The following is a 27,154-nucleotide window of genomic DNA, read 5'->3' on the forward strand; positions in this document are numbered from 1 at the left end:
CTCTTTTTTCCTTCCTGCATATGGCTAGAAAAGTACCCCCACTTGAATAAAGTTCATCTTCAAAAAATATTTTACTGGCCGGTCAATGTACATAATTTGATTCTTTTATTGCAATTTGATAACCAAATTGACCACCACATTTGGGTAGAAATGGAATTAAACCTTACTAAGAATATTCCCATGTTGGCAAATCTTGGGTCATCTTTATCATCTTCTTTATACAAACTAACTGACAACCTGATTGTTAAACACAGTTTGAGAATATGGACACAATTTAAAAAGTTTTTTGGATTTCAGAGCTTTTCTCTTATATTCAATCACCTCTTTCCACCTTCTTTGCTAGACTCTGCCTTCAAGGATTGGCACAGATTGGGTATTAAATGTTTTAAAGACCTTTTCATTGACTACAATTTTGCATCTTTTGAACAATTGGTTGTAACATTTAACTTAATCAAAAGCTCATTTTTTTAGATATTTACAAACTGGACATTTTGTTCATTCACAGATTCCTGATTTTTTTTCCTGGGAATCCCAATGTAAATATTCTTGGTACATTTTTTGAGCTACAGCCTTTCTATAAAGGCTTAATATCAATTATTTATGACAAATTGGCTGATTTAAGACAGGCCCCATTAATTAAAATCAAGAACGCCTGAGAGCAGGGTTTGAACCATTCACTGTTCAATACGGTTTGGAATTCTATTTTTAAACTGATTATCTCTACATCCCTCTGTGCACAGCATTGTCTGCTGCAATTTAAAGTGGTTCATAGAGCACATATGTCTACATTTAAATTATCTCACACTTATTCGGACATAAATCCCCCGATGTGATAAATGTAAAACAGGTAGTGCTTCCTTAATTTGTATGCTTTGGACCTGCCCCGGCTTAGAAAAATTTTGGAAGTAAGTTTTTCAAACATTATCAGTGATTTTAAATTTAAAGTTGGAACCTAGCCCTTGAATTGCTCTTTTAGGAACATTCTGAGAAGATGATGTGTGTCTAACTTCAATTCAATGCCACATTTTATCTTTTACTTCGTTGATGGCCAGACATGCAATTTTGATTAAATGGAAGGATAATTCTCCACGTACACCTGCACAATGTCTAAGAGATATTACGTCTTGTTTAAATTTGGAAAAAAATTCGATATGCGGTTAATAACTCAAATATTACATTTCAAATTAGTGTTAATCTGGACTCTTGCCGCTATGATGTCCCTCTCTAAGACTATGCCACTTGGATTCATTCATCTTTAACCTTGCTGAGGGGAAGGGGTGTCGAAATTTCTTTCTTTTTTTTGTTTCTCTTCTGTTATGTACTATTTTATTATCTTGAGTGTGCTTTGGAAATTGTACTTAGGATCATTGTGGTAACTTTTTTTTCTGATCTTATAGGACACCTCGTAAATTTATGGTTCAACTTTTTATTGTAAAACATCGATAAAAACATTTTAAAAAGGAAAGCAAGGACAGTGAGGGTGGGGACAACCAGCCTTGGCTAACCAAGAAAATAAAGGAAGGCATCAAACTAAAAGGTTGTACATATGAAGTTGCCAAGAGCAGTGGGAAACTAGAAGATTGGGAAAATTTTAAAAAGCAACAGAGAACCACGAAGTGAAGAATAAAAAAGGGAAGGTGGATTATGAAAAAAGTTTGGTAAAAAATGTAAAAATGGACAATAAAATGTTCATAATTAAATAATGAGGAAAAGGATGGCTAAAGTGAACATAGGTCCTTTGGAGGATGAGAAGGGTCATTGATATTGGGCAATAAGGAGCTTTGAATGACTGTTATGTGGCACTCTTCACGGTGGAGGATGCCAAAGATAGAGGTTATGGCGGCGATGAGAGGTGAGGACCTGGATACAGAGCACTGAAGAGGTAGTGCTGAGCAAACTAGCGGGTTTTAAGATTTATAGCCTCAAGATTTGGAGTACAAGTAGTCCCCGACTTGCGACAAAAATGGGGACTGAAGAATCGGTCATAATCTCAAAAAGGATGCAAGTCAGAATTGTGCCCGCATGTGTGGAGTACCAAAGTCTTAAGGCAAACTTTTTAATTAAATCTTTTTTTCATTGTACATTTGATGATAACAACTTAAAGCTACCTGAATTTGTCGATCAACCTTGGAGAATCTTTACTCATTCTGGTCTATGCTTATCTTGTTAGTTGGCATTCTGGGGTCCCAGGGCTGGGTGCAGCCATCTTGATTCCTGTGTACATGTATGAGTCTTTGGTTGGCACATGCACAAGCTTTTGGTGGGTTCATATATTGGAGTTCGGTTGGCACATGCATGAGAGTTAAGCACACTGATGATATTGAATTCGTGTCCTTAACTCTCATGCATGAACCAACCATGCATGCACCTATCGAAGACTCATGCATTCACACAGAAATCAAAGACATGCCCAGCCCAGGATCCCCAGAATGTTGATTAACAAGGTAAGTACGCACATTTTAGTTCTTACATGCAAAGAGCATGTTACAGTTTGTGAAATAAAACATAAACCGTGTAGATTTTATATATTTTTAAAACATTTGGCAATATATGCAGATGGTCGTAAGTCACATAGGTCGTAAGTCGGGACTACCTGTAGTAGATTTCGAACTATTCACCGATGGTGAATCTGTGGAATCCTCTGCCCATTGAAGCAGTGGAGGCTACATCCATAATCATATTTAAGATGAGATTTAATAGATTGTTACGTAGTATAGGAATAAAAAGATATGGGGTAAAGGCAAGTATTTGGAGATGAGCCTATCACCAGATCATCAATTATCTTATTGAATGGTGCAGCAGGCTCGATGGGCCAGATGGCAGACTCCTTCTCCTATTTCTGATGTTTTTATGGTCTTATCCTGGACCCACGACATCTCCTCACATGTCAGGGTGGCGCAACAGCAACTGCACTTCCTGCAAAGTCGGAGGCGGGCAAGGCTACCAGCTTCCACCTTGTCAACTTTCTAAAAGAACTCTATCGAGAGCCTCCTGCTGGCTTCATCACAGTGTGACGTGATTGCTGCAGAGCATTGAATGGGAGGTCAATCTCCACAGGTCCATAAGAGTGACAGAGAAGATCAGTGGTGTCTCATGGCCCTCCATTGGCGTGATCAACTCGGATGGTTGTTTAAAGAGGACATGCAAAATCATTCCGGACTCTTACTATCCCACACACAGCATCTTCCAGCTACTCCTTCAAGAAAGAGATATAGGATTTTATGTTTTAGAAGTGTTGACATACAGTGCGTTCAAAAAAAGAAAACTGAGAAATGGAAATGGGGAAAAGGGGAAAGGTGGTGGTAAGGAAGCAGAAATGAGATGTAAACAAAGTATGAGATGGCCATGTTGAACTATATGACTATAAATATTAATGGAATACATAACCAAATCAAAAGGAAGAGGATATTAAATTTACTGAAAAAAATAAAAAAATAGATATAGCATTCGTGCAGAAAACACATCGAACTGAAGTGGAACACAAGAAATTAAAAAGAGACTGGGTAGGGCACATAACAGCAGCATCATATAATTCAAAAGCCAGAGGAGTAGCTATATTAATCAATAAAAATGTACCAATCAAAATAGAGGAGGAAATAATAGATCCAGCAGGGAGATACGTAATGTTAAAATGTCAGATATATTCAGAACTCTGGAATTTGGTCAATATATATGCACCTAATGAAGAGGATCAAAAGTTTATGCAAGATATTTTTTTGAAGATTGTAGATACACAGGGGAATATATTGATAGGAGGGGACTTTAACCTTAATTTGGATTCAAAGATGGATAAAACTGGACAAAAGACTAGAAGAAAGAACAAAGTAACCAAAGTTATGGTTAAATCAATGCAGGAAATGCAACTTTTGGATATATGGAGGAGACAACACCCAGAGGAGAAGGAATACTCATATTATTCGAGTAGACATAAAACATACTCAAGGATTGACCTGTTCCTGTTGTCAGCCCATATTCAAGGGAGAGTTAGGAAAATGGAATATAAAGCTAGATTGTTATCGGATCACTCACCCCTGTTATTAGCAATAGAGCTGGAGGACATCCCACCAAGAATGTATAGATGGAGATTAAACTCCATGCTACTTAAAAGACAGGATTTTAGAGAATTTATTGAGCACCAAATTAAAATGTACATTGAAATAAATACGGAATAAGTGAAAGACAAATTTATATTATGGGATGCAATGAAAGCATTAATCAAGGACAGATAATAAGTTATGTAACTAAGATGAAGAAGGATTACAATCGGGAAATAGAACAGCTGGAAAGGGAAATAGTAAGTACAGAAAAAGAACTAGCAACAAGGGAAGATACAACAAAAAGAAGACAATTGGCGGACAAAAAAATAATATACAAAACACTTCAAACATATAAGGTGGAGAAGAACATAATGAAAATAAAGCAGAAGTATTATGCGCTAGGAGAAAAAACACACAAAATACTGGCTTGGCAGCTTAAAACAGAACAAGCTAAAAGAACGGTATTAGCATCAAGGAAAAAGGACAAATAAATTACATATAACCCAACAGAGATCAATGAAAACTTTAAGGAATTCTACGAGCAATCATACTGAACTGAGAACGAAAGGAAAGAAGACAAAATAGATGAGTTTCTAGCTAAAACTGAACTAACGAAATTGCAAGAAGAGGAGCAAAACAAATTGATAATACTATTTGAAATAGAGGAAATACAAGATATAATAAAAAAGCTACCGAACAATAAAATGCCTGGGGAGGACGTACTCCCAATAGAATTCTATAAAACATTTAAAGAGTTACTAATTCCTTCTCTCCTGGAAGTAATGAAGCAGATTGAAGAAACACAAAATATGCCAGATTCATGTAAAACAGCAATAATTACTGTAATACCAAAGACAGGGAAAGATCCACTAAGAAAAAGATATAGGAGTATCAGAACCAGAACCACCAGACTGAGAAACAGCTTCTTCCCACAGGCAGAGAGACTGCTAAATGAATGGATAAACTGCACATACTACCCTTCGAGACTCTACTATTTATATGCATTTACGTCTGGTCGTGCGTTTACATATTTTTGCACCGAAGACCAGTGAACGCTCTTTCAATGGGTTATACTTGTACAATCAGGTGATAATAAACCTGAACTTGATCTTAATGAGCCACATAATCTCAGAGGATTCTTTGACAATGAAAATGATAGTGTTGGCATCCATGGTTAAATTGATCATTTAGTAAGATCGGCAGAGCAATGGCAGTTGGAAATTAATCCTCATGTTGTGAAAGGTTGGATGTTAGGAAGACTAATAAATGTAAGACATATGGAACGAACAGTTAGGGAACAGGGAGAGTAAAGGAATGGCTTGATCTTGGTCTAAAAGTTTAAAAATTGCCAACACAAAATTGCCACTGGTAAATCCAATATTGAAGGAGGCTTCTGACATAGTTGCCTTTGTTAGCAGGGGCATTAATTGTAAGAGCAGGGAACATGATACAGCTTCATAAAATGTTGTTTGGGCCACGCTGGTGTGTTCTACATGCATTTCGGGAAACCTCATGCCTGGAAGAAAGTGATTACTCGGAAGAAGTGCAGAGATGATTCATCAGGGCGTTGTCTGGGATTAAGCATTTCCATTACAAGGAGAGCCTAACTATCATGGGATCATCTTTTGTGAAGCAGAGGGGGATCTTGATCAAAGCATACATAATTATAAGGGGCAGATGTAGGGTAAATATTGGGAAACTTTTCCCCATAGCAAAGGTTTCAATTGAAAGAAGGGATTTGAGGGAGATGTTTTTTACCCAGAGCACTGATAGAGCTGGAACACATTGCCTGACCCAGATAGGGGAAGTGGAAACCACTACAATATTTAAGATGTCTTGAGGCAAGTTCTAGAATCACAAAGGCAGAGAAAGCTACAGAACAAGTACCAGTGAAGTGAATGGGGTGAGGACATCGTACTGTAGTGTTTGATGGTTGTTATGGACAGCACACAAGACAAGACAAAGCTTTTAACATGACAAAAAAACAATTCATTCAATTTCTGCATTCTTTGATTCCCTGTCTTGAAAATATGATGAGAATTTCCTTTGGTAATTCAGAAATATTCTTGTAAACCCAACATTTGAGGGACAGATTGGAGAGTATAAAGAGAATCTCAATTGCATAACAAGTTTAACCCTCCTGAACTCACAGCAGAGTAAACATTAAATATTATTGATCGCCTTAGGCAACCCTCAGGATTGAAGATGACTTGCTTTCTCTCCATCTCTCTAGGATCTGAGCTGACTGATGTAATCCATAAGGGAATGGAGGATCCTTGTATTGATGGGAGGAGGGGTGTCCAATGAGGGAGGTCAGTTGGGTGATTTGTGGGGTTGTGAGCTCCCATATCATTCACATTGGGGTCCTATGTGCTCCCACTGCATGGACTCAATTTGGATACAATGAGCTCACACAAATTAGAATAAGATCATCATCTCTCCTTCCCCCATGATTTTAACTGAGGATCAAATATTGGACAGGACAGGATGGTTTCTTTTCCATTTGTTTGTAACTCAAGGTTGATGCATTCTTCATAAAGTTACTATCATAGAGTATAATTCCATCTAATGTAGAGAATGAGATAGTATTTCAGTCTAAGAGTGCTGTGGGATGTGCCCCATTTCCCCAAAATTACCTTCTCTGGATACAGAAGGCCACCTCCCTGACCCATGTGGTCCTGGAATGAAATGGTGAAACCCTCTGTGGTTGCCGGGCCACAAACAGAGAAGTGTGTTAAGGGAGGAGAGTGGAGCATTCAGGCCCTGTAATCTCTGACAACTGCCAAACTTCTCTCACCCCATCCATTTCCAGCTTGTCAATGGTTGGATTCACCAATGGCTTGTTGTTGGATCCTTGGAGAGGCTATGGCAGGTAGCAAAACAAGCCCCAGAGCATCCTGGACTACAGAAACTACACACTTCAGATGTGCTGTGGTTTAATTCAGGTGCGTATGACCTTCTCCACTTATATTTCACAAATGTACCATGGAGAGTATTTTGACTCATTGCATTACTGTCTGGTATGGAGGTGCCAACACTCAAGACAGGAAAAAACACCAGAGGGTATTTAACTCGCCCTGCAAGATCACAGACACCCAGTCTTCACTCCATCGAGGATATCTACAAGAGAAGGTGTCTAAAGAAAGCAGCCTCTATCCTCAAGGCCCCCCACCACACAGGCCAGGCCCTCTTCATTCTGCTACCATTGGGGAAAATGTCCAGGAGCCTGAAGACGAGCACTCAGCGGCACAAGCTTCTTCCCCACTGCCATCAGATTCCTGAATGAACAATGAGCCCCAGACACTAATTACTTTGTCTGTTTCTTTTTCTTGCACTATTTAATTTGTTTTGAAATGTAGTTCATAGAAATATTGCACTTTTGCTGCCACTAAACCAGGAATTTCACAAAATGTTCATTATGGGTCTTAGACTACAATGCCGGAAAAATCGTGGAAAAAATTAACATAATTACTGCCTGTGTGGTCGTTCACACTGGGCGCCTTTTTAGACTGCAATACATGAGTGCAACAGTCCTAGTGGTTGGACTTGCAGTAGGGTGGATGACTGACAGTGAATTTTTCCCGGTATGATTTACACTGCAGGCTTCCTCCAACAAATTGCAGGGGTCCTGCTGGATTAATCGCGGTGCAGGAATCGACTCAAAGTTCCCGCTCATTCCTTTTTCAACTGTTTAGTTGCAAAAATTAGTTTAGTGGCAAAATTCCTTGATTGTGCTGTTACATATACCTGCAGTCTAAAAAACATAAAACAATAAGTTCTGATTCTGATTCTTTACTCTCCTGTGATCCGGGTTCAATCCTGACCTCCGTGCAGTTTGCATAGAAATTTCAAATTTCCCTTGAGAGCTTTGTTTTCTTTCCATTCCAAACACATGCCGATTGTGGAGTTAATTTGTTATTGTTCATTGCCTCTATTGTATTGGTGAGTGATAGGATCTGAGGGGGCTGGATGAGAATGTGGAGAGTGGGTGATTCATGGTCAGTACAAACTTGGTGGGCTGAAGGGATTAGTCTATGCCTCTATATCCATGGCATCTGGGCAAATGGTCACCTATCTTGATTCTTTGTTTTGTCCTCCTCCCCTTCCTTTTATCTGCATGCTGCTTCACAGTCTTGGGCTCCCGCTAAATGATCCAGGAAGCAAAGCCACGCTTTGAGGTCTGCGATAATTTATCCAATCAGATTGTGGTAAAACACTGTAATAAATCACTGTAATCTGGTCAAGCATACCTATTGGCCGGTTGTACCTGTGGCCCCTCCCCCAGGTTTCTGCATAAAGGTGACTGTTCCACAGCCCCCTGCAGGACAGCTGAACAGGAGGGATACACTATGTTCTCAAGTGAATTAAAGCCTATGGGTTTCTCCACAATAGTTTCCCGAGTGATTGATGGTGTGTGACAGCATGTCAATTGTTGTATGTGTGGATATTGATGTCCATTGCCATTGTTAGGCCTCATTGCCCAGCCATCAGTTTCTCCTAATGCCTCAAAGGCATGTAACAGAATGGAACAAAGAAATCATGATGCTATCAGATGCTTTAGGTTGCACAATGCAAGAGAGTCATTCATAACTTAGTCTTTGAGACAATGGCAACATCAATTGTGCAACATCGTTGAGTTGGCATGTAGCCCCTGCAATATACCATCTGTATGATCGATAGAACTCTGCATCAATGTTCTTAGATCGCTTTGTCCAGAGAATTTTGATGGTGGATGGCAAATTGCAAGGCATTGAAAATATCTCCAGATCAAGACTGGAAGAAATGGGATGCATAAAATCTCTGGTTACAGTGACTTTGGCAAAACAACATGCTAATGGCTGAAAGAAGCAGCAATAAACACAACAAGCGGAAGAACCTCACACATTGTTTCTTGCTGAGATTCCGCCAGGAGAATTATCCGTGAATACTCTGGGAGGATGCCACTTTTGCTTGGAGCCATTTTTCACTCCAATTCCCTTTCCCAATTGCTTCTGCAAGGCTGTGGCTCATCCTCCTTTCCGAGACAATTGCCAACGGATGTGCCTGCGTGCTACTGGAATGTGCAGAAACCTTGAAGTCAAGTTCTTCAGCACTTTGCCACATCACACTCAGTGGACTTCAGCGGTTTTAAAAATAAAGCTCAACAAAGCACCAACCACATGCAGAATTCCAGCAACAGCCAGCTTCAATCAATCAGCAGCCAGCCTGCAAGTGGTTGATAATCCCTTTAAACAGTCGTGGTGGGGGTCCTTCCTACTGCTGAATGTGTACAACTTGGTGAGGTTAAGAGAGGGTGTTGCTGAGGCACTGAGCTTCACTTTTGCAGTGTTTATGTCAAATTAGCATTGTCCATTGATTGATGTCATGCTTCCAACTACAGGGACTGCACAGCCTCAGTTTGTGATCTTATACTTGGGTACATCTGCGGAATAAACAACTAATGAGGAACAAGTGCTGAATGCTCGAGGCAGAACATTCATTTCACTTATTTTCAACTTCTCTGGGAATTTGAACAGAGGATCGAAAACTAGCCCATGTAGTGGGAAGATTACATTTGAGCCTTATTCTCTTCTGTATAAATGCGCAAAATAGCAACATGGGCAATTACAGCCCCATTGAGTCAAATGCGAACAAGTCAGGGTGTTGCAAAGCGTATGAACATTTTGCCCTCCCAACCCTGGGTTACAGGCTTAAAGACAGCTGGGAAATCGTGACTGCTAGAGCTCTGTGGGACGACTTTGGGTGGTCGCGACTCAGCTCCAAAAGCAGGAGGGTTTGCAGCATAAAGCTGTTTAATTGGCCACCAAATTGTTTGGCTGATTTAGAGATTCTATCAGATTACTAGAGTGGAAAGAGAGAGAAAAGTATAGATTATCCAAGTGATATTAGGAATAGAGGTCTATAATTGCACGAAGAGATTGAAATTATGTAATTTTTGCCACCAGGGCTGAGAAGAAATTTAAAAGAGAAGCTACATTTATATAGCACCTTTCAAGGAATTGCAAAATACCATCCTTTTGTAAACAGGAATCTTCCATGGACAAATACACATTAATAGTCAGACTTCCTGCTTCAGTATCACTGAGCAAGGATTAAACAGTAACCGTGAATAATGCCCCTACCTCTTCTCGAGACAAGGGGGTGATGCTACTTTGCAGTAACCAAAAGAGTGGACTGGGATGCAGGTTATCATTTTATTACTTTAACAGCAATACAACACTTCCTCATACAGCAGTGGAAGTGCGTCGGGGCGTCTGAACTCAAGAATTTAGACTGAAATAATGAGATTGCGAGATTGTTGTCATATACATTATACAATATACATATGCACTAAAATTCTTACTTGTTGCAGCCAAATGGGTACTTCATAAAATAAAATAACTATCATAATTTATAATAAATATTCATTACATTATATTGAAAATTAGTCAATAAATACAAGAGATAAACAATAAATTATTCAGTTACCCAGGGTGCAAGAAAAGAGTCCTCTTGTGGTGTTGGAGCAGTCCATGACTAACGTAACAAAGGAAGGTTTCTAGAGCCTGACAAATGTTGGAAATAAACTGTTCTTGAACCTGGAGGTGCTGGTCTTCAGCCTTCTATACAAAGATCCAGTTGCAGAGAATGAACGGAGTGCTAGATCCGTTAGATTGGTCATAGGTTTTGTGGGTATGATCATGTGGGTCCTGAACCTATCCCCTCCTGGCTCAGATGCAAGAGTGCAACTTACTGAGCCACAGCTGAAAGTTAGCTGTCTGGGAGCAGTTCTTAAGGTGACAAGGCGGAAAAAAATTATTTGGTTGAGAATTTAATTATGCACCCTTTGCAATTTATGGAAAAGTAAAAAACAGAAGAAATTACGTTGTATAAAATAATTAATTGAATTTTCTACCATTGTGAGTAATGAGGACAGGACTGTAATTTCTTTTAGCTGAACATGGATAAACATTTGAAGCAAATACACAAGATTTGCAAGAGAGAGGGTTTCGTTTTACATTGTTTTCAGTGGTTTGAAGATGATGGAGCTGAATACCCTCTTACTCCTTTGAAACCTTCTATGGTTCAGAGAACATCGTGTAGATGTTAAATTTACATTAAATATTTTAAAATTTAAAATTTAGACACACAGCACGGAAGCAAGTCCATGTCCACCAATTAATGTACGCCCTCCGGTATTTTTCCAAATGGAAAACGGAGCCCCTGGAGGAAACCCACACAGGCATGTGGAGAACGTGCCTATGCCAACTGTCCCTTTCAGAGTTCAGAGGAAAGAAAATGAATTTTAAGAGTTTGGTACAAAGTATAGGATGCCTGCATTACGGAAATAAATAATTTATCAGAGTTTTGCTTGGTTAATTACCTATTGCCTTCAGATTATCTGTCAGAAATAATGACGATGATTTTAATAACTATTTGATCAATATTACAATAGTGTGTCTTTTAACAAGCCCATAATCAAACCTCCTAGAACGCTTCCATCAGCACTGTCTCCACCCCATCCTCAACATTCATTGGAATGACTTCATCACCAACATCGAAGTACTTGAGCTGGCAGAGTCTGCAAGCATCGAATTCACGCTGCTGAAGACCCAACTGCGCTGGGTGGGTCACGTCTCCAGAATGGAGGACGACGCCTTCCCGAGATCGTGTTCTATGGCGAGCTCTCCACTGGCCACCAAGACAGAGGTGCACCAAAGAAGAGGTATAAGGACTGCTTAAAGAAATCTCTTGGTGCCTGCCACATTGACCACCGCCAGAGGGCTGATCTCGCCTCCAATCGTGCATCTTGGCGCCTCACAGTTCGGCGGGCAGCAACCTCCTTTGAAGAAGACCGCAGAGCCCACTTCACTGACAAAAGACAAAAGAGGAAAAACCCAACACCCAACCCCAACCCACCAATTTTCTCTTGCAACCGCTGCAACCGTGCCTGCCTGTCCCACATCGGACTTGTCAGTCACCAACGAGCCTGCAGCAGACGTGGACACACCCCTCCATAAATCTTCGTCCGCGAAGCCAAGCCAAAGAAGAAGAGAAATCGAAACATTGTGTGCACTCAAATCCAGTGCAGTTTGAATTGAAACTTATTATTTTAAATTGTTTGCAGCAAAAGACATTGCATTGCAGTGGGGATTTGCCTTGATCTCCCCCTCCTCTGAATAAATCCCCAGGCTCTCCTGGGCTCCCTTGGAGACTGGAACACTGAAGAATTGAAAGTTTAGCCAGCTGTCAAAAGCAATAAATTATTTTGTCTTTCAGAAACAATTGAGGAATAGTGAAGTCAACAACTAAATACAAATATTGCACTGATTGAGGAATAACACAAAACCCAGAACTACATATATTTGCTGATCAATCCCTCAGAACTGTTCCAACCTTTTTTAAAAAAACCTCCCTGCATCAGATTTACCCGACACAGATTGTTTGGGAGGTTTCTCCACTACAAAGTGCTGGATCATTTCTGCAGCCTTGCCTGCCTTCCCTGGAAACATTCAAGCACAGTCAGGAAAATACTGTAAACTGCTGACAGTAGCTTTAGAACTTCTGAGTTTGCGTATTAGTCCTGAAATTGCAAACAATTATTTAGGAAAATGTTGGCAGATAGATGGAAAATTAGAAAGTTATTGCTGCCAAATTTAATTTCCTTAGTATATTTCCTCACTTCATGGTTTTCCCTCATCTGATGGTATAATGTTTGCCACATGAATATCATTCTCAGTTGTTATTGTAAACTGTTATTTCTCAACCTGTGGTCTGGTGGTCTTACTGTTTGTCATTGGTAGTCCATGGCAGTGGAGAAAAGACAAATCTCACCAATAGAACAAACAAGTAACAAGTAACAACTAAAATATGGCTGTAAATTTGATGAGAAAAATATTTAAAATAAAATTCCCACCAACCAATTATCTGGAATGGTGCTCAAGCTTTCCAGGCCCAGATTCTCCTGTCCCTCCACCATCACCACCAGAGTTCAGTGTTTTTCTTTCATAGGCGGTCCCTGGTAAGAAAAGACATATTTAAGATGTACGTGGATAAGAACCACTGATCCTGGTTATTAATGGCTGGATGTTCCACCACGTTTACTTCCCTTTCATTGTTGGGCTTCAAACCAACCAAGGGATCCCGTTCACCTTACAGGAACTCCATTCCCTTGTTCCCTTCTCCGTGTTTCTGCCCAAGTGAAGTTGTCATTTCCTTCCCTCGATTATTATTATTCCATTTTTGTCCGTCATTTCCCCAATTCGGTTGAATATTCCTCCTTCCGCTTCGATAGAAGGCCCTTTTTCACATTATTGTCACCTTTGTTTTAACCTGCCACTCCACTCTCTGTGGATCGTAACCTGCCGCATTTACTCCTGTCATTAATATAATCTCTAATAAATAGACCCACAGCTCTTAATCTTTTTGCCATTTTTCCTTATATTTTTTAAACATTCAATATCGAGGGGCCAAACTGGCCTGTTTCTGTGCTGTAATTGTTTTATGGTTATATGGTTATAATATCTAGTTCCCATTCCTGATTTTTCTAAAACCTTTTCTCATTAATCCTGACTATATTTAGTTAACTGCAACATGATTGCATCATGTTTTATTACTGACACTGTACACTATTGTCCTCAGTTGCATGTATTAAACACACAATGAAATGGATATTATATTGTCCCTCTCTTTCACAGTGCATTTAGCGCTTGCACCCGAGGATCATTTCTATTTTACTTAGTTTATTTCTGTGCAGATGAAGTCACTAACAGTTCTTCACATTATTATCAATAATCTTTTCTTTTTTAAATTGCACTTCTATAGTTTTTGTTCTTGGGCAGCGGAACAGCGGAGCAAGCTTGAGGGGATGAATGGCCTACTTATACTCTTATTTTCTGATATTTTTTGATCCATGCTTTTCTTCCCTGTTTCATGCTTCTCTGAGCATTAGCGGTCTGCTCCTGGATGCTGAATGGAACTTCAAGTTTCCAAACATTTTTATCTCCTCCTTGCATTCTCTCACAGTCTATCTTCAGCCTCATTCATTGCCAGGGTGAGGCCAAATGTAAGCTTGGGCAACATCATAATCCACCTGGTTAGCCTGGAACCCAATGGCATTAAAATTGAATTTTCCAATGTCAGCTGGCAACCATTCTCACTTTGCTCTCAGCCTGTCCCTCCCCTCCCAGTGGTCTTCATCTACTCCCACCTTCATTTGTCCAGTAGACTACCTGCTCCACCCCTTTTCATGCTTGCTGCCTCCTTTTTACCCTTTTTGTAAAAGAGTGTGACCTGAATGAAACGTTGACTATTTATTTCTCTCCATGGATGCTCCCAGACCCATTGAGTCTTTCCTGGTTCTGTTTGGTTGCTCAAGATTCCGGCATCTGCAGTTCGTGTGTTTCTCAAACACATTTATGTTTACTTACTGAATCTCCTTGAAACTTTAAAGTTTTAAGAATGAATAGTGCACCCTTTAAATTTAAAGGATATTACCTTGGTAGAAAGTGTTTGGAATACCTGCATAATATTTTTCAGAAGTGTGACACATATGATTTATTTCATTGATCTATCTCCTTGGCATTTCCATTTGTGAAAAGAGAAATCCATTGCATCAGCATAATTTTTGTTATTGAAGACAGTGATGCTTCAAAACTTCAATACCCAGCAATTTCCTGATTAACGCACATCTCAAAATATCTCCACACAGTTAAATCAGTCTCTAATTTTGTTTAACTATTCAACTGTGGGCTAAAGTACTCCACTCATGTTGACAGTGGGGTTGTTTCAGCCATCACATCATAATTGAAGCTTAAACCTGCCAAACAGATGGGTGATTCTTGGGATGCAACTTCATTCCCGATCGACTGAATTATGGATATTTTGACAAACTACTCAAAGACATGGTCATCCCATTTGACTATTGATACAATTACAAATGATTTCTTTAACTTTATATGCCCGTTCTCTGTTTTGTGGTGAAGTAATGCCGAATTGTACCTTCGAAGAGGAAGTGACTGTGGATAGGAGATTCTGGGTATCAATGAGCATGGTTAGACTCTCAAACTTGATTCATCATTTACAAAGAACAACAGTAACAGCATGCATTCATATATTCCCTTTAATGAAGTAAAACAGAAGTCCCAACACAATTTGAAGTCAAGCCCATAGGGAAACATTGGAGCCAGTGACCACACTGATGTGGTGAGTTTCAAAAGGTATCTGAAGGCAAGAAGAAAAGGTTAAAGAGTAAAATCCCAGAGTGGGTACTGCTGATTGTGGTGGGAGTATTTAAACCCGAAGATGATCAATGAACCCAATACCTCCAAAGGTTAGAGGGTTGGCTGGAGGAGATTGCAAAGAAAGTGAGAGCAAGACCAAGAAAACCAGGATGAGAGTTTTTAAAGTCTGCAATACCTGGGTATCCCTGATTTCATGGGAAGCCCTTACGCAAGCCAGCAGCATTTAAAAGACATTGTGTCTCTAGGCTGAGTGCCAAAAACCAGTCACTAGTCACCTTTACTGCTCAAGGGTCTTTGTCTCTGCTGGTTTGGAAAGTGAAAGTAATCTCCATTACATTTCAGCACTTGTCCTCAACTCCTGAGGAAACATCAACCAGGTATCAGCTTTGTGAACTTTTTATCTTGATAAGGAATTTTGGAGATCATAGTGCAAGTGAAGTAGGTGACATCTGACTGTTTACCTCATCAACTGCTTCTTACTTTAGACAAAGCAAGTCTCAAGATGGCTCACAATCAATGAAATACCCTGGAAATGTGGTCACTGCTTATTGAAAGAAGATAAAGATTCAGAATTCCAAAACCTATCCTAGATAAGATTGAACTCTATGGCTTAATTTCATTAGAGACCTATAGTGACTTTGGAAAGCCAAGAAAAAAGAAGTCAGTCCTAGTATATTTCCTTTTGGTGATGTTAGACATATGCTTATGCATAACCTTTCCCATCTCTTTCATTGACACTAGCCAGAGATCTTCACTTCCTTGCAATTGTTTTTCCCATAATCCTGAGGCCCTTCTCATCTCCAAGAGCCATCTCTTGGTCCCTCCTCAACACTGCCACACTCAGCTCCTGATCACTCAACTCTCTGACTGCATCACTAATGCTTCCCTTTCTGGCTGGGATTAGCCTTCTCAAAAAAAAATTACCTCAGAGTTTTTCCATCTTTCCCAACAACTACTCCCAAATGTGTTAAGGCCATGGCATGTTTTTGAAGTTCTCTCAATCGTACACAAATATGTTTGTCAAAAGATAATTTACCTCTGGCGCTTTTGTATGCTCTCCAGATTCTGAGATAAGTACACAAATAATAACACAAAAAAAGTCCCATGTGACTCAGGACCACTTCAGATATCTTAAATTGTGGCCAACATGTCAATGTGCCACCAAACTAATCCTGACCACAAACCATCAGTTCAAATTTCCTACAATGCCTGGTAACAGCGACAAATTCCATCACATTTTAAGTGTATGTTTTCATATGCTGTATGTTAACCACCACTGTTAACATAACTTGTTTGCTTTATGCTTCTGATTATAAACATGTGCAGCTTTACAGTATTCTGAACTGTTTACTCAAAAAATTCAGCCCTATTCATCTTGGATGAAGTTAGATTTGATGTCTCTCCAGCAAATAAGTGATTAGTTCAAAATGCCTTTCTCTTGATTTTGTCTCAATTGTTTTGAACTTTCACACAATTCTAGTTCCCTTTGTCACTGACCAACAATAAGACTGTGGTGAACTTCAGCCAAATGCAACTCAGTCGTCAAATAAAATAACAAAAAGAAGTTTTTAAATGAACCACAATAGGATTCTTACTTTGCTTTATCAGATTCTTGCCAATAATTCACTTCAAATATTCATGATGCGATGGATATGCTGTGGTGCACCTCAGTCAATGTCGGCGCATTGCTTACTTTTGAGGGTCTGCTATGATAATAATTTACATTTGCACTAAAATTCTTACTTGCTGCAACCAAGCAGGTACTTTTGTAATAAAGTACCCCAGTACAGAAAGAGAAAATAAATATAAAAGAGAGATGGATAATATGTATTCACAGTTACAGATAATGTAAGTAAGTGCAATAGTGCAGACAGATCTTTTTGTGATCCTGCTTATGGTTAGTGTAGAAAGGGGAGGTTCAAGAAACTGACAGCCAAGAGGAACTTCAGGTTCCTGTACCTCCTTCCCAAAAGAAGCACGAAGAAGAGGTTGTGACTAGGGGGATGTGGATCCTTTCTGATGTTGTCTGCCTTCTTAAGGCATCACCTCACTTCGATGCCCTCAGTGGATGGGAGGTCAGAGGCTGCAATGGACTTGGCTATGTGTTCTACTTTCTGCAACCTTCTGCATCACTGGACACTTGACCTATCAAACCAAGCCGTGATGTAACCAGTCAATATACTTTCCACTGTGCACAGGACCTATCTCCCATAGAAGTTTGAGAGAAAATCTCCTCAGATCTCCTCAAATGTCTTAGAGAGCTGAGGTGTTGGTATTGGTGCATCATAGTAAATATAAACCATTTGAACCCTTTATATAGCTACCAGTTTGACTCATTCATGGATAAGGATATAAACCACAGGAATTTTGGTTAGCAACTTGTTCCACAAGGTCCATCAAATCTCCAAGTTAAATTTTAGCCTGCACCATCTCCTTGATGCTCATTATTTAAAAATAAAACGCTTGAATCTCACAAAGGTTACCGTTGGTTCATGTTTATTTGTCCATGAAAGAGCTCCAGCAAATTTTATTTTAAAGGACAGAGAGAGTTAGTAAACATCAATGAATCATCATTGCCTTCATTTCTATAACGAGCTCAACTCTTATGCTTCATAGGTTAGCTGTTGTGTCACTGTTTAATTTAACTTATCAAAGGGCACAAGAGTTATTCCAAAGTGTTACAGTCATACTTTTTATAAGCTGAGTTTAAGATTTTATTTTGTGCAGTTAAGGTTATTTGACACATCAGAGACATTGTAGTCAGTGAGTGGCATGTTACCAGGACATTGACGGAAATTTCACATACTGCACTGTACCCTCGTGTTCTTACCACATCTGGCCCCAAACCCAGAGTGCATAGCCTAAGTATACTGCTGGTTATTAAACTATGTCAGATATCACACAATTCAACTTGTCTTTCCTTTCATTTGCAAGAAAAAGTTGCACAAAACTGACCCAGCATGTGGTGCTGAATATCTCCCCCTGTCCCACAGAGAGTCCATTATCCATAACTGGATTGCACTTTACAGAGTCCTCAGCCATTGGTGGGCTGAAGCCATCAAAGGCGATGTTATGATCAGAGGCAATTCTCCTTCTCATGTTGCACACACCCTCTTGTGCCACAAACCCCTCAATTGTCAAGCTGCAGTTTACGCCTCTTGCTTCCCTGTGAAATCCATTCCTCACCAACACAATGGCCAAGAAGTACAATGTACTGAGAGCACAGCAGAAGAACAACAGAGGATGTACTTTGGATCTGGGCCTCAGAATTACAGCAACTTGCTGACTCTGGGGCAGCCTCACAGCATCACAGTGTCCTGGGTTCAATCCTGACCTGAAATGCTGTCTGTGTGGAGCTTCTGACCATGCCCGCTCCTTCCAGAGCTCTTGTTTCCTCTGACAATCCAAAGTCGTCTGAGTCATTTGGTTGATTAGCTGCTCCAAATTACTCCTTCCATATAAGTGATGAGTCGAATATGGAAGGTGGAGCCATGGGGGTTGTTGAGTGTAGGATTAGTATACATAGATGGTTGACCTACAAAACCATCAGAGGACCTGTTTCCATTCTGTATGGCTTCATCATTTTAAGTATAAATGTAGGTACTACATTTATTCACATCATTTAACATGCAAGGTCAATGCTTCTGGTCAATGTTTTTCATCATTTTAAAAAAGCATTTAGATTTTTTTTAGCTATTTTTAAAATGTCTCTGTCAGAGCTTTGTCTGCCTGTCACTCAGCCCTTGCTCCACTTCCAGAGCTGCCCATTTGATTTGGAGAGAGGGATGGTCAGCTCAGCCCACTCATTGGATCCAGAATGAACTGACAGTGGGTACTACCTGGTGCATCAGCAGGCAAGGGGGTTTACCCAGAGCCTGAAGCCCAACCCTTCCAGCACAGAAGCAGCTTGGCAAATTAATTTTAATCATATAGCGTCAGGGAGCCTATACTATTAGCTTCTTTGCAGAAGTTCCTCATGGTTCTGCACTACAAGTTCAAGCCACCAACTTGCTATCTTCATGGTTGTGAAGAATATACTGCAAAGGAGCTAAAATGACTTCGGAGCATTCCCACAATCTGCCCTTCAACAGCATGCCCATTGTTTGGATTCATCAAGGGAACTTCTGCCTTCTGTCAGGACAACAGCTTTTGTTATCTCACACTGTTGTCTCGCAATCATTCATCACAGATCACTGTTCCTGATGATCCAACGGTGAAATCAGAAGCAAGGCCTTCAAGGTCCAGAACTGAAGTCTTGGACCTTGAAGCCATTTGCAATTTCCTTTCCCTCTGCTCAGCATGCATCCCCCAGCAAGACTGCTTCAACCGGTGGGACACTGACCCAATGGCTAGCTAGTGTGAAGAATATAGGCACTAAAACAATGGGCATCTAATTGCGTTGTCGTTCTGCTCTCTGTTGACCTTTATTTGGTGCTCTGATGGGCCTTTCCATTTTGTTTCCTTCCTTTATCTTCCTTTTCACTCTCTTCCATTTCCCCCTCCTCTTCCTTCCTTGATCTTCCTTTTCATTCTCTTCCATATCCCCCTCCTCTTCCTTCCTTCATCTTCCTTTTCGTTCTCTTCCATTTCCCCCTCCTCTATTTCATTCTCCCTTCTCTTTCTCCTGCTGTTGTTCACCTATTAACGATTGAAACATTGGCACTGGATCCTCAGGGAGTAGATGACAGCAAGCGCGTGGAGCTCTGCATGTGAGATGCAAGGATCCTCCAGAGTGATCCAGACAACAAAGTTGCTGCTGACCATGCAAGAGGCTACTCCGCTCACCTTGCAAGTAGCAACATCTCACTTGATATTTGCTCAATATACTTGTGTGCATTGTACTCTGGATCAAGTGGTACCATCATAGTCCTTGCAATCTAGCAGCCACCTCCTCACGCTCGATTCCTTTACACTAAAGTGCCTGATAGTAGCATTCAAGAGACTTCTAAATAGACATGGGAATTATGCAGGGAATAGTTATCTCCAATCAGCAGAGATGCACTTTAATTTTGGCATTACCACGGACACATTTGGCCGAAGGAACTGTTCTATACAGTTCTACATTCTATGTACAATGCCATTGTCCTTGTTAAGACCCTGTTGCAGGCTGGAAATAAGCAACTTGGTTTACACTCATGCTGTTTGTAGTCAGAATGTCTGCATTACCAATTGCATGATATATCCACGCACTTAAATTACTGAATGACGAGATGATTAATTTTAATCATTACATGTACTGTTAGAGTAGTAAGCATTGTGTGGGAATTGAATAATCTCCTTCATTGAATGACGTTAATCTTTGATATTGTTTGAAAGCAGAGGTCCTTGAAAAGATTAGAGCATTTGTTTCACACCAAAACCATGTTAATAGTGCTCAGTTTGAAACAGGCCAAGCACTTGCAACATAGCATCTATTGTATAAAGCCTTTGGCAGTTGTTTTGTAACTTGGGTCACTATCACAGCCTGAACCAAACTATTTGCAACCTTGGCTCTTATCTGACCCCGGCATGGCTTCTGATCCCATCTTTTCCATGGCAACTACTTATTTCCACTTCCATAGCAACTTTGACCTCGTCCCTGCCAATGTACACCTGTATCTGAGTGTTTCCAGATATCACTCTTCCAAAATTCAGATCTCCAACTTTCTCCCTCTGAAAACATGAGCTCAACCAAAATGCTGTGCTTGAAAATGAATCTGGCCCACTTGCCCCTTCCTGTGAATTACATTGGCTTCTCAAGTTATGAATCCATTCAAAATAAAGGGAGAACATTCAGCAGGCCAGACAGCGTCTGTGCAGAAATGGATCGCCTTAAGATTTTAGGTTGATCTACTTTCTTTATGTTTGCGCCCAGGAAATCCAGGACCTTAGCTTAAAGGTGAGTGTTACATCCTCCTCCTTTACAACCTCCAATAATGGTTTTTGTGCATCTTCACACCTTTTGGAATCCATAAGGACCATACCTATAACTACCTCACCTCCGAGCTCCTGCATTCTCTGACTAATTATTCATCCCTCCTCTTTTAATACATTTCTTAAATCGATCTCTTGGACCCTTTGGTTTTAAATCTGCCTCTTTAGTTCAGTGTCAGTGTTTGAGGATGTACCTTGCGGTAAACCACTGTATGTATATATTTACCTGTCTGGGCACACCCATTGGCCCATTCGTACCTGTGGCTCCTCCTACGCGCTCCTGAGTAAAGGTGACTGTCTCTCATCCCCCTCCTCAGTTCAGGACAGTCGACCAGCAGGGATGTCCCTTCATTCTATTGAGAATAAAAGCCTTTCAGTTTTGCTCAACTTCAGTCTTTTGATTCATTGATGGTGCATCACACCTGGTCAAAGCAATGTTATTGTCAAGATAGCATGAAATGTGGGTTGTTACTTGTGATATTAGAGCAACAAGACTGTTTCATATTTCAGACAGAAATATGAGCTACGAAGAAAGTCTTCACATGTTACTTTTTCTGATGAGATTAGTTTTCTTTTTATTTCATTAAACCGATGTGGGCATTGCCAATAATACCAGCATTTGTTGCTTTCAACCCAATGTGTAACAGTCACATTGGAATTTAGGGCAGAAATTAGAAAAGTGAAGCACTGCAGATTTTGGAGGTCATTAAAACAGAATATGCTGCATGAATTCAAAAGGTTGTGAAGAGAGAGTGCAAGGAAACCGATCTAAACTTTTAGGCCAATGGCATTTATTGTCCTGAAGGATTAACTTTGATTCTGTCCCCACATGGGGCACAGAAGAAATTGCTTCATTGATATTTTACATTGACTTTGAGGATCAATGTCTTCAGGTTCCAGGGATTAGCTCAATTTTTCCAAAGGCCAAACTGAAAACTGCATTTAGTGATAACCTGGCTAATCCCCAGCAAAAAAAAGCAACACTATTAATTGGAGGTTAAGGGACACGCTCCCAATGCCAACTCCGCTGTTTGTTGAGGAGACAAGGTTCACTTATTCTGAAAACACACAATTATTTGAGAAGAATGCATTGCGACCTCAAGCTTCCTCATTACGCATCAAATTATTACGTTGTGACCATTAAACCAAGAAACCTTGCAGTGGATTTTGCTGTCAACTGGTTATGCCTTTGGCACACTTTCCCAATGCTAACTTAGTTCGGCCATAATGAAATTAAGTTAGGCTGGCAAGTCAATCACACTGAAGTATTTCCATGGACAGATAAACTAGAAAGGAAATGTTAATTGTATTTTAAACATTACAGAACTGAAGAAGAAAATTGGAGGATATATAATTAAAGGCTGAAATGTCATAAATGCACTTTATTAAATATTTGAAAAGATTAATTTTGAATGTTACTCATTAAAATCCATATGCATAAAATATTTTTGTACCAGAAGGCTTGCTAAACCATAATTCTGAGAAGTAAACAAATTTTAAAAATAGTTACACCACTTGTGAGATGTAAGATTTGGTGGATTTTTCAATGAAACGTGTTAATAAATACGTGATTTCCCTTTGATTGCAATGGAAACGTGAAATAAAAGCAGCAATAGGTTTGGCGTTTCCACACCGAACTTTGCTGAAATGAGTGGACTAAAAGCCGCTGCCCATTTCACAGAGCAATGTCAATGTCCTGGACGTTACACTTTCATTGCAACCACAGAAACTGGCCCTCTTTGGAAAGTTACATTCCCCCAAGTATTTTGTGGAAGAAAATCCCACCCCCTTTGACCAGGTGTGATGCACCATCAAAGTACAATACACTGAGCTGTGCAATGTTCACAGATTTCTGTCTTCCCATTGAACTACGACTAATAATAATCCTTGAAAGTAAGTAAAATTCATTTTCTTCAAGTAATGGAAACAGACTCTAAATGGAGTCTTGCTGCCACGCACACCCTGTAAGGATGTACCACCCTCAGCTTCAAGTACAATGTCATTTTGATCAGAAATGTCACAATGCAAAATGATGGAGAATGGCTTCACATCAGCATCAGCTGCTGCAGGTTTCAGAAGTATCTGTAATAAAATGTATTCAATAAACACAATGTCTTACCTTATGTCTTTGATTGGTGGCTCAATTGGTGCACGTCATTGGGCTGACAAACAACGTGCCGCAAGATTCATCAACCAAAACTAGTATCTTTCGGTCAAGATGCTGGAAGAGACCCAAACAGCATTGATCCCTCAAACCACATTTGAGACTGATTCTTATTTGAGGGAGGTGGTTCTGGACAATTTACTACCATGATTCCAGTGTGGAAACTGTAATTACTTTCTGCAGCATGATCAATGACCACCTGCAGACACGAAGCAAGTAGTCAAAGGCTTTATTAACCAGAAAACCTCGGCAAGCCTCTACACGCTGCCGACTCACATCCAAGGCAGGTATGGAGGGAGGAGGAATTATTGGCCTTTATTAGGGATCTTACAAGGAGGAGCTACGGGGATGGAAGGTGAACCGGCCACCCCAGTCCAGCGAGGTCATGCCTGCAACACCCTGTTGCATCACACATGTATAGTCTATTTAATGTTGTAAGGTGGTCCGAGATGTTCTGCAATCATTGAATGTGATATATTGGTATGTGCCTTCCTAACATGTATGTATGTCTAAATTGTGAAACAAGTTCAAAGTACAATACACTTAGCAATACAAGTGCAGTATAAGTGCTTGAGAAACTCAGCAGGTCACGAAGGATCCTCAGGAAGTAAAGGGTTTCCAATGTTTCAGACCTTTCCTGAGGCATACAGAAGTACGTTCAATACCATGGTAAGTTCAAAGACAACTGTAAGTTCATTAAAGTTTTCAAAGGCAAATCATTAGCTTAATGTTTTGTGATATCAAATTATCAGGCACAAGAATATAAACACAGCTTATTTCTGCTGATTCTGTGTGAAAGCACATTGCATTATCAGGCATTGTAACTGGAAGGTACAAGCATTCCAAATGCTAGAAAGATGAGCACCACCTCCATCAGTTGTAAAAAGGAAAACCAAATCAGGAACTAGTTCGAAATACAAAAGTTCTGAAGAAGTTAAAAGCAAGAGAAAAATGTACAAAATGACACTGTAACTGAAGCTGAGGCTTGGTACATCCCTTAGTCTTAGATGAGGCACATGTTACCATACATAGAGGCCTTTGGAAGAGGTAAATGTGTTCCACATGATAATGAGTCGATTGTTATAGATATATGTACAATGTGCATTTACACCAAAATTCTTACTTGCTGCAGCCAAACAGATGTTTTTTGTATGGAAAGTGATAAATATAAAACATTGGTAGATAATAAATATTCATTTACAGTTAACATAAGAATAAAAGTGATGTTTCAATAGAGCAGGAAGGTCTTTTGTGTCCCTGGAGTAGTTTATAGTTGGGGTATTAAGGAGAGGTTTGAGACCCCGATGGCCACTGGGGGAAAATAACTGTTCTTGAACCTACAAGTGCTGAACTTCATTTAAGTCCTGTCAGTTTATTCCTTATGAAACAATATTTCATCACCAAAGATGCATTTATGAATAATAAATTAAATAATTGAAATTATATACAGTGACCTTCCTAATTTTGGGACAAAGACATTTTTTCCTTTATTTGCCTCTGTTCGCCACAGTTTTTAAAATTTGTAATCAAACAATTCACATGTAATTAACATGCACATTCCAGATTTTATTGAAGGTTACTTGTATACACTTTGGTTTCACCATGTAGAAATTACAGCAGTTTTTGTGCATAGTCCTTTCATTTCAGGGCATCATACTATTTGGGATATTTGGCTTCACAGGTGTTTGTGAGTACTCAGGTATGTTTAATTGCTTCATTTGTGCAGGTAAAAGAGAGTGAGGCTTGCTTCCAAGATTTTGATCATCTTTGGAGTTTGTAGTTGCCATTTTTCAACATAAGAACCAGAGTTGTGCCAAGAATAAAACAGTAAGAGATATCGCCCAAACCTTAAGATTACCAAAATCCACTGTTTGGAACATCATTAAGAAGAAAAAGCATACTGGTGAGCTCAGTAATTGCAAAGAGGCCATTGGGCTAAGGAAGGTCTCCACTGCTGATGACATAAGAATCCTTATCATAATGAAGAAAAATCCCCAAACACCTGTCTGACAGATCAGAAACACTATTCAGGAGCCAGACATGGATGTGTCAAGGACTACTGTCCACAGAAGACTTCACGAACAGAAATACAGAAGCTACACTGCAGGATGCAAAGCACTAGTTAACCACAGAAACAGGATGACTAGATTACAGTTTGCCAAGAAGTATTTTAAAAAGCTTGCAGAATTCTGGAAAAATGTCTTGTGTACAGATGAGACCAAGATTAACCTGCACCAGAGTGATTCCAAGAGGAAAGTATGGAGGTGTAAAAGAACTGCCCAAGATCCAAAGCATCCCACCTCATCTGTGAAACATGGTGGTGGGGGTGTTATGGCCTAGGCAAGTATGGCTGTCAAAGGTATCGGTGCGCTCATCTTCATTGATGATGTAACTGCTGATAACAGTAGCAAAATTAATTCTGAGGTGTATAGAAACATCTTATTCGCTCAAGTTCAAGCAAATGCCTCTGAAGTCTTTAGCTGGTGCTTCATCCTATAACAAGACAATGAGCCCAAACCTACTGCTAAAGCAACAAAGGAGTTATTCAAAGCTAAAAACTGGAAAATTCTAGAATGGTCAGGTCAGTCATCTGATCTAAATTCAATTCAGCATGCCTTCCATATACTGAAGAGAAAACCTTAGAGGACAAGCCCCTGAAACAAACAGGAAGTGAAGATGGTTATAGTAGAGGCCTGGCAGAGCATCACCAGAGAAGATATTCAGCATCTGGTGATGTCTGTGAATCACAGACTTCAAGCAGTCATTGTATGCAACAAAGTTCTAAACATGACTGCTTTAATATGCTGTACATACCCATTTCTATATCCCAAACATTATGGTGCCTTGAAATGAAGGGACTATATATAAAAAGTGCTGTAATTTCTACATGGTTAAACCAAAAATAACCTTGAATAAAATCTGGAATGTGCACTTTAATGACATGTGCATAGTTTGATTACAAATTTAAAACTGTAGAGCACAGGGGAAATAAATGAAAAAGAAACATTGTGGAGAGCACTGTACGTACACACACACACACACACACACACACACACACACACACACACACCTCCTTCTATGTACACACACACCTCCTACTACGTACACACACTCACACACACACACACACACACACACACACACACACATGCAATGTGTTATATACATATTTATAATTTCTTTTTTTCTGAGCAACATCCCAGTCATCCTAAATTGTCCTTTTTAAGACACCCAGATTCAGAAAGAGCTCTACACATTATTTTCCAATTGAAGACTCACTTTTTTATCATACTGAATTAATAGAAACACTTGGAACTGGATCCCAAGTTAGTCACATAAACAAGGTTTTAAATGATGCTCAAATATGAGTCATTAAATTTTCAGTAGTAACTGATGTTAGTTGATAATTATACAGAAGCATTGGCCTAGAACTTCGTCCACATACAAAATCCATGAGCACAGTCCATTTTCAGTAGATGCATGCCATTTTCAAGTAACACCAAGTTAGCATATTCAAATTAGAAAACACATCATGATTGGAGTCACACAGTCAGAAATTCTGATGAGCTCTGTGATTATATGTTTGGTCATTAACTAGACATGGAATTGAGTGCAGTAAAAATATACATCCAACCTACATCTAAAAACGTAGGATGCAAATAAGTATTAAATTATCCCAAGCCAAGTCTTCATTCTGTAAAAGTACAAATATAACAGATTATTGGGGATAGGGAATTGACTGATTTGATAAGAGTTCAAAACGCAGTTACAAAACTATTTCCTACTAAACTTCTGACAAATTTATTTTTCTCTTTTTG

General features: G+C 39.7%; 1 long non-coding RNA gene across 2 annotated transcripts in view; it reads left to right on the forward strand.

Moving 5' to 3' along the window:
• LOC138751358 (uncharacterized) overlaps nt 1-27,154 on the forward strand; it is a 63,040-nt gene that overhangs the window by 25,717 nt on the left and 10,169 nt on the right. The window contains exon 1 of one of the 2 annotated variants that reach the window (XR_011349866.1): nt 20,929-21,137. The exons of the other annotated variant lie outside the window; for it this stretch is intronic. This is a non-coding gene — a long non-coding RNA (uncharacterized lncRNA). Of the gene's footprint in view, nt 1-20,928; nt 21,138-27,154 lie in introns of those variants that run through there. 2 annotated transcript variants of the gene reach the window in all.

This window comes from Narcine bancroftii, chromosome 1 (assembly GCF_036971445.1).
Source record: "Narcine bancroftii isolate sNarBan1 chromosome 1, sNarBan1.hap1, whole genome shotgun sequence".
Lineage (NCBI taxonomy): Eukaryota > Metazoa > Chordata > Chondrichthyes > Torpediniformes > Narcinidae > Narcine > Narcine bancroftii.